At 36.1% G+C, this 20520-nt stretch overlaps 1 protein-coding gene across 7 annotated transcripts in view; it reads left to right on the top strand.

Annotated features, from left to right (window-relative positions):
• DIAPH2 (diaphanous related formin 2) overlaps positions 1 to 20520 on the top strand; it is a 905937-nt gene that overhangs the window by 30402 nt on the left and 855015 nt on the right. The window lies entirely within an intron of this gene.

Raw genomic sequence — 20520 nt, forward strand, 5'->3', positions numbered from 1 at the left:
GTGTACATATGATTGTGTATGTTTAAGTATTAAAAATGGTGTGTTTTCAAGTGAATTAATTTGTGATAGCTATTGACCTAGCCAGGAAAATATTAGGTAGCTTTTTAAAAATTGTTATTATTAGGCAAGGGACATTTCTTGACTTCTCTTAAATGCCATGAATGATTAAATAGTGAATTAGAGAGTTCTGTATCTTTTAAAAAATTACTACACTAAAACTTTGCTTACATTCTTATAGGATAAATGTATATTGCACACAAAATCACATGTATGATTTAAATCTTAGTGAAGACTTGCATGCAGCTTATTTCTGATAATCATTTGATTACTCCTCAGTCCAAATAAAAAAAAATCTAGGTAGCAAGGCATTTACTCACATCATTCATTTTTGTGCAACAAAATAGTCTTGTAGTTGACAGTGAATTTTAGAATACAGGTTTTCAATTCAGGGCAATAATTATTAACAATATGAATATTCACCTTATGAATATTGACTATACGAATATGCAAGCTATTAATGGAGTCAAATGTCTTTGAAAGTCACACTCTAGGGACACTTGTTGCAATTCTTCACTCTTTATGGCTGGATTATATATGCTTTCCCGTGGCAGTATTGATTACACGGTGAAGACTGATTCTCTTTCACCATTGGAGTTACGTAGTCCTAGTGAAGAGGAAGTGGGGCACATGCAAGATGTAATGTGGTGCTTTGCCTCATCTTTATTTCTATTTTAAGCTTCAATGACCTAGACTAGAGTATTTTACAAGAAATTTTATCTGTGATTAAGAGTGAGTCTTTTCATGTTTGTTTAATGATGAGAAACGATTAGGGTTTGAGGGAGTGAGTGCTACCCAGTATGTATTTAAACATAGCCAAAAGTAGCAGTCTTATCATAGAAATATTTTCATAGACGTAATAGCATGAGAATAAGATGCATTTGTTGTCTTCTTTGCTTTTGGTTTAATCTTTTTTTTTTTTTTTTCTTCTTGTCTTGCAGTATCCTTCCAAAACAAAAGGCATAACCTAACACTTTTATTGTACTTTGAGTACCTCTCCTCTGGACCAGGTCAAGCATACAACTCTTTCAGTCATCTGGTTAGGATAGAAAACATATTTTGCCTTAGTGTTAACACATCTCAGATGACAACGGATAAACTGAGCCTTTAATATAATAAGTGCACAACATTTTGCAGATACATTTAATCATTGTCCCTTCAACAGGGGTTTGGTTTTGATTTTGTTCTGATGCTGCTACCATTTTAAAAAATGCCTTTAGGATTGTTTGGGAACTGTATTCAGAATTAATTTTGTAAGAAACATGAGAAAGCTATTCTTATGGTCACATTAGTTTTGAGTCTAGCATATACTTGAGAGCCTGCAATAGTAATCAGGGTTTATTGTTTTTGAAAAGGAGCAAGTGATTTGAGTATGTACATTCTAGTGTATTAAAGAATGAATTCAATCCTTATATTATTTTCATACCTTATAATGGAGATAAGTTAGTTACTGATGTATAGTCTCTTATGTATTGTTTATTTCAGCAGCTTTATTATTTAAATATAATTGACATACAATAAGCTGCACATACTTAATGTGTACAGTTTGCTAAACTTTGCGTATGTGAAAACCACCCTATCAATCAAGACAGTGAACATATCATCACCCTCAAAGGGGTTATACCTCTTGGTTACCTCCCATCCCTCTCTTCCATCCCCAAACTGAGAATTAGTTTGCATTTGTGTCAGTTTTCTGGAAGAGTGGCCGTAGAATTGATGTTTACTAGTACACCCCAGTAAAGCCATAGTGTTGGGTCTTCTCTCATTGTTTATCAGTTTTATGGATCTTCAAAGAAGCAACTTTTGGTTTTATTTTTCTATATTTTGATATTTCATGATTTAAATTTTTCCCATTATTTCTTTTAGCTTGCTTACTTTGAGTTTCATTTGCTTTTCTTTGTCTATTTGCCTAAGGTGACAGTGAAGGTCATTGATTTGAGAACTTAAGTTCTTATTTTATAATATAGGCATTCATTGTTAGAAATTTCTCCCCAATTACTGCTTTTTGGTGTCCCACAAATCCTTATATTTTGTGATTTTAATTTTACTTAGTTTAAATATTTTCTAATTTCTCTTCTGATTTCTTCTTCTACCCATCGTTTACTTAGAAGTGTATTGTTTATTTTCCAATTATTTGGGGATTTTGTAGAAATCTTTCGGTTTTGATTTCTAAAGACTGCTGTGGTCAGAAAATATACTTTGTATGACTTGAATACTTTTACATTTATTGAGACTTTGTTTTATGGTAAATGTTCCATGTGCACTTGACAAAAAATATGTAGTCTACTGTTGTTGGGTCGAGTCTTGTTCAGGTCCTCCATATCCCTGCTGATTTTCTGTCTGCTTGTTCTATCAATTATTGAGAGAAGAGCATTGAAGTCTGACTGTTACTGTGGATTTGTCTGTTTCTCCTTGTAGTTTTCTGTTTCTGCTTCGTGTATTTTGAAGCTCTGTTATTACAGGCATAACTGTTTAGGATTGTATATCCTCCTGATAATTGACCCCTTTATCATTATGAAATGACCCTTTCTATACCAGGTGATTTTTTTTTTTTGCTGTGAAATCCACTTTGCCTGATATTAATATAGCCACTCTAACCTTCTTTTGACTAGTGTTAGCATGGTTTATCTTTTATCCTTTTATATAACATGTCTTTCCCCCACCCCCTCTGGCTGCTTTTAATATTTTCTCTTTATCACACTGGCTTTCAGTAACTTAAGATGTGCCTTGGTGTACTTTTCTTCATATTTCTTGTGCTGGGGTTCTTTTGGGCTTTTGGGAATCACTGGTTTATATGTTTTTTAATTTTTGTGGGTATATAGTATGTATATATATATATTCACATGAGATATTTTGATACAGGCATACAATGTATAATAATCACATTGGGGGAAATGAGCTAACCATCACCTCAAACATCCTTTGGTACAAACAATCCAATTATACTCTTTTAATTTTTAAAAAATATACAATAAACTTGTTGACTGTAGTCACTTGATTGTGCTATCAAATACTAGATCTTAATTATTCAATCTAACTTTATTTTTGTACCAATTAACCATCCCCACACCTCACTCTCCAACTTCCCAGCCTCTGGTAAACATCATTCTACTGTCTATCTCCATGAGTTCAATTGTTATAATTTTTTTAGATCCCACAAATAAGTGAGAACATGCAATGTTTGCCTTTCTGTGCCTGGCTTTTTTTTCACTTAACATGTCCTTCAGTTCCATCTGTGCTGTTATAAATGACAAGATCTTGTTCTTTTTTATGGCTGGATAGTACTCCATTGTGTATATGTACCACATTTTCTTTGCTTTTTTTTTTTTTTTTTGATGGAGTCTCATTCTGTTGCCTAAGCTGGAGTGCAGTGGCATGATCTCAGCTCACTGCAACCTCTGCCTCCCACGTTGAAGCAATTCTCCTGCCTCAGCCTCCCAAGTAGCTGGGACTATAGGCGCGTGCCACCATACTCAGCTAATTTTTGTATTTTTAGTAAAGATGGGGTTTTACCATGTTGGCCAGGCTGGTCTTGAACTCCTGACCTCAGGTAATCCACCCGCCTCGGCCTCCCAAAATGCTGGAATTACAGGCGTGAGCCACCACTGTGCCTGGCCACCGCATTTTCTTTATCCATTCATCTGTTGATGGATACTTAGGTTGCTTCCAAATCTTGGCTGTTATGAATAGTGCCACAATAAACATGAGAGAGTAGATATCTCTTTTAATATACTGATTTTCTTTCTTTTGGGTATATACTCAACTGTGGCATTGCTGGATCATATGGTACTTCTATTTTTAGTTTCTTGAGAAACTGCTAAATTATTCTCCATAGCGGTTGTACTAATTTACATTCCCACCGACAGTGTACGAGGAATCCCTCTTTTCCACATCCTTGCCAGCATTTGTTATTGCCTGTCTTTTGGATAAAAGCAATTTTAACTGGGGGTAACATGATATCTCTGTAATTTTGATTTGCATTTTCCTGATCAATGATGTTAAGCACCTTTTCATATACCTGTTTGCCATTTGTATGTCTTCTTTTGAGAAATGTCTATTCAGATCTTTTGTCCATTTTAAAATTGGATTATTAGATTTTTTCTCTATATAGAGTTGTTTGAGCTACTTATATATTCTGGTTATTAATCCCTTGTCAGATGGGTAGTTTGCAAATATTTTCTCCTATACTGTGGGTTGTCTCTTCACTTTGTTGATTGTTTCCTTTGCTGTGCAGAAGATTTTTTAATTTGATGTGATCTCATGTGTCCATTTTTGGTTTGGTTGCCTGTGCTTGTGGAATATTATGCAAGTAATCTTTGCCCAGTCCAGTGTCCTAGAGGACCTTACCCAATGTTTTCTTGTAGCAGTTTCATAATTCGAGGTCTTAGATTTAAGTCTTGAATCCACTTTGATTTCATTTTTGTATATGGAGAGACACAGGGGTCTAGTTTCTTTCTTCTGCATGTGGAGATCCAGTTTTCTCATTACATTTATTGAAGAAACTGTCCTTTACCCGATGTATGTTCTTGGCACCTTTGTTGAAAATGAGTTCACTGTAGATTTATGGATTTATTTCTGTGTTCTCTATTCCATTCCATTGGTCTCTGTGTCTGTTTTTATGCCAGTACCATGCTGTTTTGGTTACTATAGCTCTATAGTATAATTCGAAGTCAGGTAATCTGATTCTTTCGGTTTTGTTCTTTTTTTCTCAGCATAGCTTTGGCTATTCTGTATCTTTTGTGGTTCTGTGTAACAGTTACCATTTAAAAAAAATTTCTGTGAAGAATGTCATTGGTATTTTGATAGGGATGCATCAAAAACAAAAACAAAAGTAAAAAATGAAAACACAAAAACCAGTTTGACATGGTTAATTAAAGTGATCAGGATTTTTACAATTCTCTTTCACTTTTCTACCCTTCTACCTGAGCATCTGGTTAATCATGGCTGAACGTTAACCAACCCCTTCCAAGTTTCTTGCTTAGACTCCAGGTATAACCTCTTGGATTCAGGTCAAAATTGTTTACTCAATAATTATCTTAACCTCAATCTGACAGTCTCCTTTTATTTTGCTTAATAGTTATTTGGCAATTCTTTCCTTTACTGAACTTCATTAGTCCTTTAAAACTGTGTACGTATAGCTTCTTTCAGTTTCCAAACATTTTTCCTTCTAATTATTGTTTCTCTGGTCATGTGATGTATCTTTTCCTTGCCTGTTGTTTATTACAAAAATCTCCCCAGCCTTGGTCAGAATTGTATCCTTGTGGGCTCACATACCACAGGCTCCAGCTCAGGCACATATTGTATTTTTATTAAAAATATAGCATAGATACAGAATTTTGGTACTAACAAGAACAATACAGTTTATTACTTACACTTGAAGAGATTGAGAGCATACTTCTCAGTCTCTCTTCAGTAAGCAGCATCTAGGTTTTGCCTTGTCACATGATGCTTAAGGTATTTTCACCCTTGATTATTGGAAAAATTCAGCAAAACCTTATTAGAATACTTTATATAATATAGTTTGGGGATTATTTTATTAGCATAACTTTGTATGTTCTTTAAGCTAGAACATTCTCATTGGTCATGCTGGCAGGGAAAAGAGAAGCCAGAAGAAAATTCAAGTCACTGTTCAGTAAGAACAAATGTTAACATTTGGGCTGGATGGTCCCATCAACATGGATTTTGGCAGAAAACGTCCTGTCAATTTGATGGATTTTTCTTGTGATAAACATACTTCCAGAGAGCTTGCAACAAACCACTCAGTTATAAATGGGTATTTCTGAAGTAATCCTTTCTGATTTGTTTTCAGTTCTAGTCCCTCCCCAATAAAACTGTACCCTAGAATGATCTAATTAAAACATATGAGATGTAGAGACTAGGAAACTTTTTAGTAACATATTATACATGTGACCTCATTCTATACTGGTTTTCCTTGTCCTGATTCCATTCAGTAGGACTCTTAGGCCTATGGTTCTACCTTCTTACTGGAACTGGAGGGAAGCTTCTGTTTGACCAAGCTAGGTCAAAGAAAATGAATTTTTTTGTTGTTGGCTGTCTCCAGAGTTTATCTTGAAATCATCAAGTACCTGAGGGATTAAGTTAATATACTCATTTTGCATGTTGCTGGAACTAAAATTAGGTAGAAGAAAGCAGAAACTAGGAAGTTTTTATGTTTGTTTAAAGATTTATTATGTATTATGGGTGTACCTAATCTTCTTGTCATGTAATTTAAATAAATAGGATCAATATTTTTAATGCAAATCCAAACTGAAAATTCACTTTGCAGAGATCATTAGCATTTATTTCATGTCATTTTCCTTCTATAGTTTTAAAATGCAAATACCATGGGAAAATCTTCTGGTATATGCTCATGAGAGTGCATTTGTTGCTTACTGACTGTTTTATATTTTACAGTTGGCTAGTCAAGTGCTGACTAATGAACACAAAGTCTGTGTTTGAAAATAAATTTAACAGCTTTATACACAAGCTAAGTGTATGTAAAGTGATCTAGGAGACACATGACCTTTGTGCTCCATAGCCCTTGCTCAAATTCTGAAAGTAAACTATGTAAATGATCTAAGATGTCAGGTCAAACAGTTTCAGTGGTTTTCAACCAAGGGAACTATTGAATATGTTGAGGTGCTTCCATCTCTACTATGATGGGTCATACACCATACCATAGTACTCTGTTTGCTGTTTACTTCGTGAAGATGTATTTGCTGCTGGAACCATGATGCTGCATACAGGACAGAGGGCATTATATTATATGGTTCTGTTTTTACCTCAGTATGCCTTGGTTTCCTAATCAGAAAAACAGGAATAATAATAATAGCTACATTACAGGTTTGTTTTAGGAATTAATTAAATCAGAGAACTAAAAACAATGCCTGGCACATAGAAGGTGCTCAGTGAATCATAAATAGTAGTACTAATAGTAGTGATGCTCTCTCTTTAGGTCTAGCTTTTCTTTTTTCTTTTTAATATACAAATTATAAATTAACAATTTCCTTTTAGGTATTCATGTCTACAGTTTGGCATTTAAAGAGACTCTCGGCCGGGCACAGTGGCTCATGCCTGTAATCCCAGCACTTTGGAAGGCCAAGGAGGGCTGATCACCTGGGGTCAGGAGTTTGAGACCAGTCTGGCCAACATGGTGAAACCCCGTCTCTACTAAAAGTACAAAAAATTAGCCGGGCGTGGTGGTGGGCGCCTGTGATCTCAGCTACTTTGGGAGGCTGAGGCAGGAGAATTGCTTGAACCTGGGAGGTGGAGGTTGCAGTGAGTCGAGATTGCACCACTGCACTCCAGCCTGGGCAGCAGAGCGAGACTCCGTCTTAGGAAAAAAAAAAAAAAAGAGAGACTCTCATTCATTCATTCGTTCCCTCCTTCTCTTTCTCTCTTCCCTTGTCCCTGTTTCCTTCCCTTCCTCTACTCTATTTCCTTGACTTGTTGCTGTCTAGCTGCAGCAGTGTAGGCAAACCAGGCAGGCTCTAATGGCTAAAAATTGGTTTGTTTGGGCTACATTTAAAATAATTGGATATGTAGCAATTTGAGGTGGGCTTTGAGCTAATGGGTCTTATCCTGCTGTGAAGAAGTAAACAACCTAAGGCCAATATACAGAGGCCATCTTTAACCCATTTATGTAGTATATACAAAACTATATAAGACCCACCTCCTGCCTTAGGAAATTCATACATTCTGGTGAGAAATTATCGCACTATGATAAATGCTAAAATCAAGGTTTGAACTAAGACCTTGGGAGTAATAAAAAATTCCACTTTTGTGGTGTTTCCAGGTTTTTCAAGCATATTGTAGCTCAGGAAGCACTCTACATTGTTGGCTGCTGGCGACTGACATTGCATCATAACTTTTAAGTTTTAAAGCTGTGTCAGCCTTTCAATATCTGTGGGTTATGTGTTCATATTCAGTTATGTTTGTAGCTTTGAGTCTACATACAGTCTCATTTCTGCATTTCATGTGAAAGAAAATGCCAGTCTTAGCATATTCTCTTATGCTATTAATGGAGAGGGGGAGAAGTCATTCTAGTGCCTTCCTAAAAAAAGTGATCACTGTTTAAAGCTCAAGTAGGTGGGTGCTTGTGTATAGTTCATGAAATTTGAGATACTCAGAGCTGAGTGAATACCTGAAAATGAAGAGACCTTTTTAACCTGGTGGGTCAAGTTTGACTTAAGTTCTTGAACAAATTCACTGTAAGTACTCTAGAGGCAGTGTTTATGAGGGAGTTTAGATGCCAGGACAATTTTTTTTAAATAGAAGGAATAAATTGCCCCTTGTTTCCCAATTAAGACACCTAAGAAGCTTGATCTGTAATCATGTCTTCCGTGGTTACTCTCTGAAGTCTTATGTTGAAATAAGTGGCTGTCTTTCTTCTGTCCCTTTATGTACCATCACTGGTATAGCCAGTCCTGCCTATAGAAAGGAAAAACCAAGTTTTTTACACCTCGTGTTAGAATGGGTATTTTCTACAGAAACTGTTTCAAAGGAGAATGGAGTTGGAATACTACTTACTACCAGTGTGACTCTGAAGGTGTATTATAGATTTTTATAGGATTTTAATAAGGTTTTTAAAGCTGATTTGCGAATTCAACCATCATTGAGAACTTTGTTTCTGTAAGAAAATGTAGTCGCAGAACTAACTCCATATGTTTCATCAGGGCTATAAAGGGTCCATGTATGTAGAAAACTTCAGTAGTATTGATTACGGCTACTAAATAGGTCATTTTGTTGATAATAAGTTTAACATTATTAGCAAATAGAATGGTAATTGAAGAGAAGTTAATTTAGGAATTTTGTAAAAAACTTGGCTATGATTATGGTACTGACACAGTAATGTGGGGCCAGAACTTATGGTAACTCCATAAGAGTAATTCTATAATTTTTTTTTTTTTTTTTTTTTTTTTTTGAGACTGAGTCTCATTCTGTTGCCCAGGCTAGAGTGCAGTGGTGCGATCTCGGCTCACTGCAACCACTGCCTCCTGGGTTTAAGTGATTTTCCTGCCTCAGCCTCCCGAGTAGCTTGGATTACAGGCGCCCGCCACCACGCACGGCTAATTTTTTTGTATTTTTAGTAGAGACAGGGTTTCACTATGTTGGTCAGGCTGGTCTTGAACTCCTGACCTCAAGTGATCCGCCCGCCTCCGCCTTCCAAAGTGCTGGGATTACAGGCGTGAGCCACCATGCTTGGCTAATTCTATAAATTTTTAAGCGTATCTATATTTGTTTTTCAGTGATCTACTGACTATAAATCATTCTGTCAGCTTCATAGTAACATTTAATTTCAACCTACCCAGTCCCTAATTGGCCAAACTGTTATAAAACCAGATTACACAGCAGTGAGGAAAATAGAAACTTGAATGAATGCTATTAAAATAAGTTTAGACTGTCTCAAATTTATCCTCATAATTCAGACTTTCTCTGTTTTCAAAGAAGACCTCTCATACACACTGAGTGTTATTGGCAGATTTGACATGGCTGGAGTCTTATGTGCAGAAATATAATATGTATCTGTCAGTGGTTTTCAGGAGCCCCTAAGAAATGGCTTGATTTTGCTGGTTTGAAGCCTTTGTTAGCATCAGCAAAGTCAAAGAGTTGTAGGCAAGGTTAACAGCCACTTCATATTTAACGGGTTTATGCAAACCGTGATCTATATATTGATTATATAAAATACATCACTGTTGTCTTAACATCTAGATGAAAAGGAAAAAAATGTTTTCTACATCAAAATCTTTAGACTTAAAAATCTCTGTGATTCATAATATTAATTAAAAGAGAAAAGAAAAATCTGAATAATTTGCTTTGACCTGTATATGTATAAGGGTCATTATAAGGGTTAGTGCTTGGGTTGCTTGTGAGTTTTCAGGCAAAGGGACATACAGCTCATCTTTTTTATATTGCAACTGATCAGTGATTAATACTTAAGAGGCTTCAGGGGCTAAGTATAGTTGCTGATTTATTTGCAGCTCTTACTCCACTTCAATTATTTAAATACAGTGAAGAGTCCATCATGAAAAACACAACAGAGTAGAAGAAATTTGAGATCTATCAGCATAAACAGATAAAGTGTTGCTTTGCCCCAAATCATAAAAAGTAAAAAAATTAAAACTACCTGTTAATTCATTATGATATTATTTGTAAAACACAGTGACATAAATGATATTTTCCTGCAATGTGCTATTTATTATTTTGACAATTTCTGTCACTATCTTGAGAAAGAATCTCTTATCCAAATTAAAACTAAGTAAAAAACTATTTAAGGTACATTATGAGACACAAGGTTTTTTCTGAGTTATCACTACTCAGCATAGAATCTGAAGCCCATTGGGGGAAAAATGAAGTTTATAAAATTGAATAATTTATAATACTAAATTTTTCCAAAAACACTTTTTATATTTTCTGAAAATTATTTTTTGTTCACCATATAAATCACATTCTGTTTAAGCTTTTACGTTTTAAATATTTGATATAATATTTAGTGATTTTTAAAGTTCTTCCTGTGTGAGTAAATGAGCTGTTTTTGTTTTCCATGTGGAGAAGTTTGTCTGCTTTCACTCTGGAAATGATTTCTTATGGGTTACGCCTTTGGATACATGTGTTCCAAGAGCTAAACAACTGCTGTACAAGTGAACTTTGAGACATGACCCATTCCTGAATTGGGGATTGTTTGCAAATTCAAGACTATCAGTTAAAAGTACTAATAGTGAAGTTAACTTAAATCACTGTATGACTTTTATGTATTTTTTCCTACAAAAAATATGTTATAATAATACCTTATTCACAACTCAGGTATAATTTTCAGTTTTTGGCAATTTATACTCTTGAATTTTTAAAGCAGTGAATCATTTTGTTTTGTCAGATTAATTTTGCAGCTACATCAGAAAACTAAATGATGTGGTTATTTGTAAAAGCTGCTTGAAGTAGATAGATGGCAAGTCATTGTGAGGTGAAGTATCTCCAGAGTGATAATCATAGCCATTTAGAGGTTATTTTTGCATTATAAAGATAGTAATCATAACAACAGATATTTAAATTACTCTATTTAATACAAACAGCAATCATAAGTCTGGGTACATTGCTTCAATAACAAGCATAATTTTAAACAAAATTATATATACTAACTGCCTTATCTATTTATATTGCTCCCATCCTAGACTAAGCTTTTATCATCTTGCAACTGGATCACATTCTCTCTCTGTCGCTCTCTTCCTCTGTCTCTCTCCTCCCCCGTCTCTCTCCTCCCCCAGCCCCAATTCTGTCAATCATCACAGGTTTGAGTACTTACTATGTGCTAGAAATAGTGCAAAAACCTGAGGACACAGTGGGAATCGAGAAAACCCTGGTCCTTACTACATTGAGTTTATAGTATTGCACAGAAGACTGATATTGATAGGTAATTAGGATTTGATACTTGGAATGTGTTGCAGAAGGAACCATGGGAGACTATAATAGGATCAACTGTATCCTTAGCTGAGAGCAGAACAGTTGAGTAGAAGATGGCTAGATGATTAAGAAAGAGGTGAGGTGGGATGGAGCGGGTGCTCTAAGCAGAGCAAAGAGCACAAGGAAAGGCGAGACTGAAAAAGAGCTGGAGCTCTAACCAGTATTGTTATACTGTTGAAGACTGTTGCACACAGATTTCAGAATATAGATAGATGTTCTAGAGTGTGTGTTCTAGTCAGACCTAAATGCTAATCTGGACTGTGTAATTTATTATCTTTGTGATTTAGGCAAATGACTTAATGACTGTAAACCTTGATTTCCTGATGAGTAAAACAGTACAGTACCTTCTTGTACATAGGATTATTGTGAGGATTTAAACAAGGCAATGCATGTAAAGCCCTTAGCATAGTGCCTATAAATGCTCAGTAAATGGTAGCTATTAGTTAGGTAGAATAGACCAAACTTCCTGATCTCTGCAAGCTGCCTTTTTAGCCTTTGATTCCTTCTTTAGTTTATTCTAAATATTACAGGTCCATAACCCTTTTCTGAAATTCTAAAATATGAATGCTCTGAAAACAGACTCTTATCATTTGGCCACAAGCCCCAACCTTCTCAAGGCTGTATAGGTACTCTTTATTTATCCTGTTTTGTGGAATATCCATGTTTTCCTTTTAAACTTGAATACATTTGAGGTAATGTGTTACCCCAGATCCTGCTTAGTGTGTTTTGTAAGATATGATACACCTAGCATATTCCTTTCTAAAACGTGAAACATGCTGAGTTCCAAGATGTGTTTGGCTTGAAAGGTTTCAAATAAAAGATTGTACACGTGTGCCACCCAAGGTCAGCTTTCTAAAATACCATTTTCTCCATGTCTGTCTTCAAATCAGAAAATCATAAGAATGCCTAGTGGTTTTCCAGTTTAGTTTTGACTGTTCCTTGTGGTTTTCAAGACTGCCTCTAATCCACCCTACATATTCAAAATTTAATACCCTTGTACTTGAACCATTTGTTTCATAAGTCTGTTCTCCTCAACTTCCCTGAAGTAAAATATTAATGCTGCTCCTTTTGTCTGACTTCCCTGTCTTTCTCTCTTTGTGGCTCTTCAGATCCTACCCAACAATTAGGCCACAATTCTTTGTAGTTTCTCAATGAAGCTATATTTATCTATTTCTTCTCTGAATTCTTATTGTACTTAAATGAATTTATTTACCAATATTTGAGCAGCTATTATGTGCCAGCTACTGTTCTAAGTGTCAGAGATCTGAAAGTGAATAAGACAGTTAAGGTCTCTACTGTTAGGGAACTTGTTTTCTAGAAAGTAGAAGACAACCTGTAATCCCAGCACTTTGGGAGGCCGAGGTGGATGGATCACGAGGTCAGAAGTTCGAGACCAGCCTGGCCAAGATGATGAACCCTGATCTCTACTAAAAATACAAAAATTAGCTGGGCGTGATGGCGGGCACCTGTATCCAAGCTACTCGGGAGGCTGAGGCAGGGAATTGCTTGAATCCGGGAGGTGGACGTTGCAGTGAGCCGAGATCGCGCCACTGCACTCCAGCCTGGGTGACAGAGGGAGACTCCGTCTCAAAAAAAAAAAAAAAAAAAAAAAAAAAGTAGAACACAAACAAGTTAAATAAGTGGACAATATCATTTCAGATAACAGTTAATGCTGTCAAGATAAGACAGGAGGATAGTGCCTTGGGAGAAGCTACATACCTGAGAAACTCATAGTTTCGCATTTAGTTATTTTTGTTTTTATATGGTTAGTTTTTTTTTTTTTTTTTTTTTTTTTGGTTTGACGGAGTCCCACTCTCTCGCCCAGGCTGTAGTGTAATGGTGTGATCTCGGTTCACTGCAACCTCTGCCTTCCAGATTCAAGCAATTCTCCTGCCTCAGTCTCCCAGGTAGCTGGGATTACAGGGGCCCACCACTACACCCAGCTAATTTTTGTATTTTTAGTAGAGACGGGGGTTTCACCATGTTGGTCAGGCTGGTCTTGAATTCCTGACCTCAGGTGACCCACCCGCCTTGGCCTCCCAAAGTGCTGGTAGTACAGGTGTAAGTCACCAAGCCCAGCCTATATATATGGTTAGTTTTTACTCCCTGGTTAGACTGTAAATGCCTTAAGGGAAGAACCCTTAAACTTCTATGTGCCATAAGGTGTTGGGTATAAAATGGGTGCTTGATTAAGGTTTGGTTGAGAAATTTGCCCTTTTTTGACAGAGAAGGTAAAAATCTATTTATTAAATATAGAGCACTACTTGGCTAAATCATTGATCTAAGAGTATCTATTATGTACAAAGTACTGTGTTGGTTTTGAAATTTTTGTATTTGGCTAAAGCTAGCTTTTTCGTTTGTATTGCTTTTTATTCATAGTCTAAGAAAGAAGAACTTTCATGTCTACACAACTTTTTTTCCCGTTTGAAATGGTTTAATACTGTGAACCCCAAAAATTTGAGACAGGTCTCAGTTTAGAAAGTTTATTTTGCCAAGGTTGACGATGCGCTTGTGACACAGCCTCAGGAAGTCCTGATGACATGTGCCCAAGGTGGTCAGTGCACAGCTTGCTTTTATACATGTTAGGGAGACATGAAACATCAATCAGTATGTAAGAAGTACATTAGTTCCATCCAGAAATGTGGAGACAACTCAAAGTAAGGCCCCCCTACTGGGGGCTTCCAGGTCACAGGTAGGTGAGTCAGATGGTTGCATTCTTTTGAGTTTCTGGTAAGTCTTTTCAAAAGAGGCAATCAGAATATGCATTTGTCTCTGTGAGCAGAGGGATGACTTTGAATAGAATGAGAGGTGGTTCCCAGTTTGAAGAGGCCCAAGATATTTTCCTTTCACAGTATAAAGCAAGCAAACATTCTTTCTATACCTGCAGAGGATGCTACTAATCTAAAAGCTGGATTATTCCTGCAATTGTTTCTGCTTAATTCAGGCACTAAGTGACTTCCTCCAATTCATTAGTGTGAACATTCTTAAAGACCTACGTGGCAGACGTATTTCCTGAACCATTTACCCTTAGTCCTGAAGCTGATCAGGTTTGTCACACACAGACTGCTGGATTCCCATGTCATAGTCACCCCTCCTGGCAGTTCAAGATTGAGCTTTATGGCAAGACAATTCATTTAAGATTGAGCATAACTTGTTATGACGGATTTATCAAAATTATCCAGTGAAGTCACATAGGCTTCTGCTTTGTGAAGAAAACTGAAACCCTATACTGTGATGTCATATTTGTTCTCTTATAGATAAATATTTTGTTCTTTATAAATTGAAAGAGCATCTTGAGAAGAGAATCTCAAAAGGATTTTTTTCTTGTCATAAAAATGGTGGAATGAATTTTGATTTGTAATAGCAAAGAACTCTGGTGGGTTAAAATTTGAGGCTTTTGAATTGACAGTACTTCTGAGATGGTGTGCTTATGGTCACAAAAATACAAAAGTATTGCTCTACTAAAATGATGAAATGGACAGTTCAAGATGTTAACAATGGCAAAGTAAGATGGAGAACTGGAACTTCATATCTGTAACTTCATCTTCTCAACTACTAGGCTTTTGAGCTTTGAGGGCAGGACCATATCTCTCTAAATCCCCAGTGCCTCACACACCACCACTTGATCTAGCATCTATTCTTAAGTGCTAATGGTGATAGAGGACTACAGTGCCTAAGATGAAGTGTAGGTGGCTGAAAATGACTCTTACTTTTAGAAAAGAGATGAAAGAATGGGAGTAATTTTAAGTACACACAGTAAGTAGTTCAGTGATTGCAAAAGCAAAAAATTTGTTTTCTAAAAGGTCATCTTAGACTCAAACCTGTACATTGAGCTTAGTTCTAAAAATAAAATTAGACATTGCTTTCTTGGTGAAATTAAACAGAACTGAGAGGTACTCAACTAACACAAAATATCTTTATAATAAAGCATTTGAATGCCTGAACAGAATGTTCAGCTTGGTTACCAGGTGATTGGCCGTGAGTTGTTTGGATTGGTCTTACTGGTTTTTAAAGTTCAGGAGTGAGTATAGGGTCTGAAAAGTTGGAAGGCAGGCCTTTGAATAGTAACTACTTCCCTCTGTGACTGCTGCTTATCTGAATAGGGATTGGGCAGGGATGTCATCCAGAGAAATCAAACCCTGAATCATTGGTTGATGTTGATTACCTTTCTCAAGGTCCTTTCTGACTTGGAAAATATATGGAGATTATAATAGAGTATTACCATATCAGAGCTCTCAGAAGCTTTATATTGTGATTGTTCTTTCATTCTTCTGATCTTCAACTAGAGTGTAACCTCCTTAAAGGAAGACAGCATGCTTACCTTGTTTACCACTGTATTCCCAGTGCCCAGTACTGAACAGTTTCACTTACGTCACTCGTGTCCATGTGAAGAGACCACCAAACAGGCTTTGTGTGAGCAACAAGGCTGTTTATTTCACCTGGGCACAGGCAGGCTGAGTCCGAAAAGAGTCAGTGAGGGGAGATAGGGGTGGGGCCGTTTTATAGGATTTGGGTAGGTAAAGGAAAACTACAGTCAAAGGGGGTTCTCTGGCGGGCAGGAGTGGCGGTCACAAGGTGCTCAGTGGGGGAACTTTTTGAGCCAGGATGAGCCAGGAGAAGGAATTTCACAAGGTAATGTCATCAGTTAAGGCAAGGACTGGCCATTTTCACTTCTTTTGTGGTGGAATGTCATCAGTTAAGGCAGGAACAGGCCATTTTCACTTCTTTTGTGATTCTTCAGTTACTTCAGGCCATCTGGGTGTATACGTGCAGGTCACAGGGGATGCTATGGCTTAGCTTGGGCCCAGAGGCCTGACAAACAGGTGCATAGTAGATGCTTAAATATTTGTTCAGCTGAAGTGAAGGTTGTTTTTTGTGTCCTATTGTACCTGTCATTCTTGGAATGCAAGAAACTTAAGGAAGGTAAAGAGTTGACCCTTCATCTCTATTGTAATGGCCAACTTAATTCATTTTCTTTAAGAGAGAAGAAAATAGTCAAATAGTGCGAATACGTTTTTGAGTTGGTGGTGAGACTTTTGTATTATATGCAATTTAGTTGTCCAGTTTCTGTGGTAGTAGAGTAATTGCACGATGTTTATAAAACATTGTATTACCATGTAACATTAGCCATAAGAGAGTTGAATCTTTACATCTTGCTGTTTTTGTTAATTTCTGCCTGATTGAGAAAATTAAAACTTAATTTTCTTACAATAATGACTCTTGCATTGCAATCACAACTTCAGCATTAGAGTTTATAAGTAAGTCAGTCATTTCTCTTAGTCTTAAGGGGTTGAGACTCTGGAGTGATACTTTTATAGTTATACAATATTCATATAATACTGTGCTAAGTTATATTTAATATAGCTGATCATGAATGAAGTTTAATAAACTCTGATTGCTTGACTAATGCACAGTGTTATTGCTTTTCCAGAGTTGATTTTAATGAAAATATATGGTCACTATATTTATTGGTACAATATGCCCTCATTGTAATGAGCATGATCATTAGATTTGCATAATAAAAACTTACAAAAATGACTTTAATCAGTGCTTTTAATTCAGGGGTATGACTCTAATAAAGATTTTTGGGGGGGTCATTTTTGTTTCTGATTTTTTTTTAACTCCATAGTAGCTCTGTAGTTTGTACACAGGAATGAAATCCATGTTTACTTGCATGTGGTGTGAGACAGATGCACCCATCCACATACATGAATTTTGAGAGCTTGTCCCAGAAGACCATCATTATAAATGAAAAATATTTTTTTGGTGTTTCTGTTGTTATTCTCAAGTCCTTTTATACCTTTCTTTTTTGACTAATATAGAAAGATAGTTGTGTAGCAGAAATGATTTAATTTTGTTTGCAGATCATTTAATTGTAACTTATACAATGATTTCAATGCATGTTTAATGTACAGTGGCTAAAAATTACCCCTTCTGAAATTCAGCCTCTTCATATCTGCTTAAAGATTTTCCTTTTCGATAGACCATATTTGTTCTTTTTTCTGAACAGTTATAACAAAGAGCTTTAAATAGTATTATTATATTTATGAAAGCAGATTTTTACATGAGGGAAATCTGAGAAAATATTCATATTAAATGTATGTGATTATACAGGATATCCACTCTAGTTGAATGAAATTTACAACTCAATAAATCAGGAGTGGGGTGTTTTTCTTTATGTTTCTCTATCACAGGTAATTAGGATAATTTTTTTTACATAAGTATAATTTCCTATGTGCCTTGGGGTACTCTATCATTCTTGTAGATGCCTGTTAGGAAAAAAAAAAATTCTTTAAGAATAAAACAAAACACAGTCCTTCTCCAGTATTATTTTTGACCAGGGGTCCACATTTGGTTTATTAACAACTAAACTTTGAATTCAAGGGCAGCTCTAGAATTAGAAATGTATATAGCAAAATGGACATTCCAAATCAAAGGGAACAGTAGGGGCACAAACTGGACATCATGGGAGTATGCATTGGGAAGAGGATTTTAATTTTTGTTTTCTGTAGAATAGGGGTCATAAGAGAAGAAGTAGAAGATAGCCTAGGGCTGAATCATACAGGGCTTTGAATTCCATATTACGGTTATTCATCTTTATTCTATAGGTCATCAGGAGGCATTGAATATTTATGAACAGGAGGGAGTATGATAGTCATTCATACTCTTTATTGAGCCTCAATGTGCCAAACACTGCTTTAGGCATTAGGGTTACATCCCTAAACCAGATGGGCAAAAATCCCTGTCCTTGTGGAGCTTATATTTTTTGTTGGAAAAACAGACCAAGATAATGATAATTAAGTAAATTATAGACTATGTTAGAACGTGCTAAATCTTGTTCAGGAGTGCCAGGAATGTGTGGAGGGAGGCAGATGTTTCCATTTGAAATAGGATGGCCAGGGTAGGCCTCACTGAGCAAAACCTTGAAAGCAGGATGAGGGAGTAAGCCATATGGACCATGGAAAAAGAGCATTCCAGGCAGAGAGAAGAGCCAGTGCATGTGGCTTATTGCCTCATTGGGGAGCCGTGAGGTGGTCAGTGTGACTGGAGCTGGGGGAATGAAGGGAGAACAGTAGGAGATGAGGTCAGAGGGATATGGAGAGTGTATAGATCAGTAGGGCCTTGTAGGTCATTGTAATGACTTTGACTTGCACTAGGAGGCAAAATAGCCCTTGGAAAGTGTTGAGCCAAGGAGTGACATGATGTGACTTCAGTTTTCACAGTATCACTTTGTCAGCTGTGTTCAAAATTAACTGTAGGAGAGCAAAGGTGGAAGCAAGGAGATAGATTAGGAAGTCATTACAGAAATGTAGTTAAGAGCTGATGGTGGCTTGAACCACATCTTTGCAGATGGCAGAATGATTATCATGGGACTGGATAGCTGCTTGGCTATTGGAAATGAAGGAGAGGAAGGAGAACATGATTTGGAAATCTTAAACCTAGACAAGTGGAATGCAGGCGGAGCCACTAACAAATGTTACCCTCTTGTTTGTAAAATGAGAGGCTTTGACTAGATTATCTTGAATTCTATCTAACTCGAATAGTTTCTACCTCTATACTCTGTGGTTTACTATAGACAAAAAGTATGTTAATTCCAAAGAAGAGTACTAAGGGGAAGAGAAGACTTCAGTCTCATCCCATAGGACCAAGTGAAAATATTGCTAGCAATGCTTTTTTTCTTGTGTCTGTCTCCCATGATTAAACTGTCAACATGTATTCAATTGAGATACAGATTTGAAACATTTTAGACATATGTGTACCTTAATTTAGATAATTTGACTAAAGCAAAAAGTATTTTCCTTTCATTTACATTCTTGCTTTGGAGATATAGATGGGTTTCCAGCCTGGAGTTTATAACCCCAAAAGATAGGAAGAGAAGGAAAGCAGTAATTGCATGAAGAACTGTATAATCTGTCTCAAAAACCCATGTGGACAAGCACACATAGGGATGGTAGCAGAGTTAGTTCAGGTACTTTTGATACTTTATCATTTTCCCTCTGATTTGGTATTGCAGGAAATCATGAAATTGGCCATTGTATTTAAAACAGTTTTCTATAACCCACTAGAAAAATTAAGGAGAAAATACCTGGTAGAGAGAGTTGCAGGGTGAATTCATCCTTCTTAAAGTGGTTTCAGTTCTGATATAAATAATTCCCACTTTTTTCCTAGGCAGTAAAGATTGATTGGGGTTTGTATCAGCAGGATGTGATGAAGACATGGTATAGAGATTAGAAGTTTAGATCCCTGAGGGAATCAGTGGATTAAAAGTAGAAAAAAAAAGAGTTATACGTAGAATAGTATATTTGCCCCAGCTGATCTGGGGAGGATGGTCTTTAACAGCATTGGATTGGTGGTATTTGAAGACAATTTTCTGAGATCCAAGCAATTTTCATTTACTTAAAACTCATAATGGAATCCTCCCCACTGTGAGAAGACCCTATTTTTTTTAGTGTGCATGACCAAGTTGATATACATTATTCAGCTTCTGTTGTAAGAAATAAATGTTTAGGATCTGGCAGAACATTAAATTCAATTTCTAACAGACAATTTTAAAAAATCTGGTTCTTTCCTGATCACACCCCTAATTGGCACTTCAATGTATTTATAATAAAAACTATATTTCATGCTCATCATACATTATTGTAAGGTCTTGAACTATCCCGTGAATCATGGAACATAACTACATTATTGGGTATTGTTTTAGTATTGCTGTACTCAAATTCTTCAAATAATGTTGCTCATATATGTTCAATTTTATGTTCAAATAAGTTCAATTTTATTTAGAATATTTTAAAAATATTTCTAATTTATTTATAAGGATAGTTTTTAAAAAATAAGTTCAATTTTATTTAGCATATTTATAAAAGTGTCCTTTAAATATCCATCAGGAGTAACACAGTTCTTAGGCCAAGCTGTTTCATTATATTTCATTCTTGTTAAATGTGACATTTTTCCTATTGTACGTGGTGTTGTTTTTTAAATTTAGGTATCTTAACTTGAGGATTC

The sequence above is a fragment of the Pongo abelii genome, chromosome X (assembly GCF_028885655.2).
Source record: "Pongo abelii isolate AG06213 chromosome X, NHGRI_mPonAbe1-v2.0_pri, whole genome shotgun sequence".
Taxonomy (NCBI): domain Eukaryota; kingdom Metazoa; phylum Chordata; class Mammalia; order Primates; family Hominidae; genus Pongo; species Pongo abelii.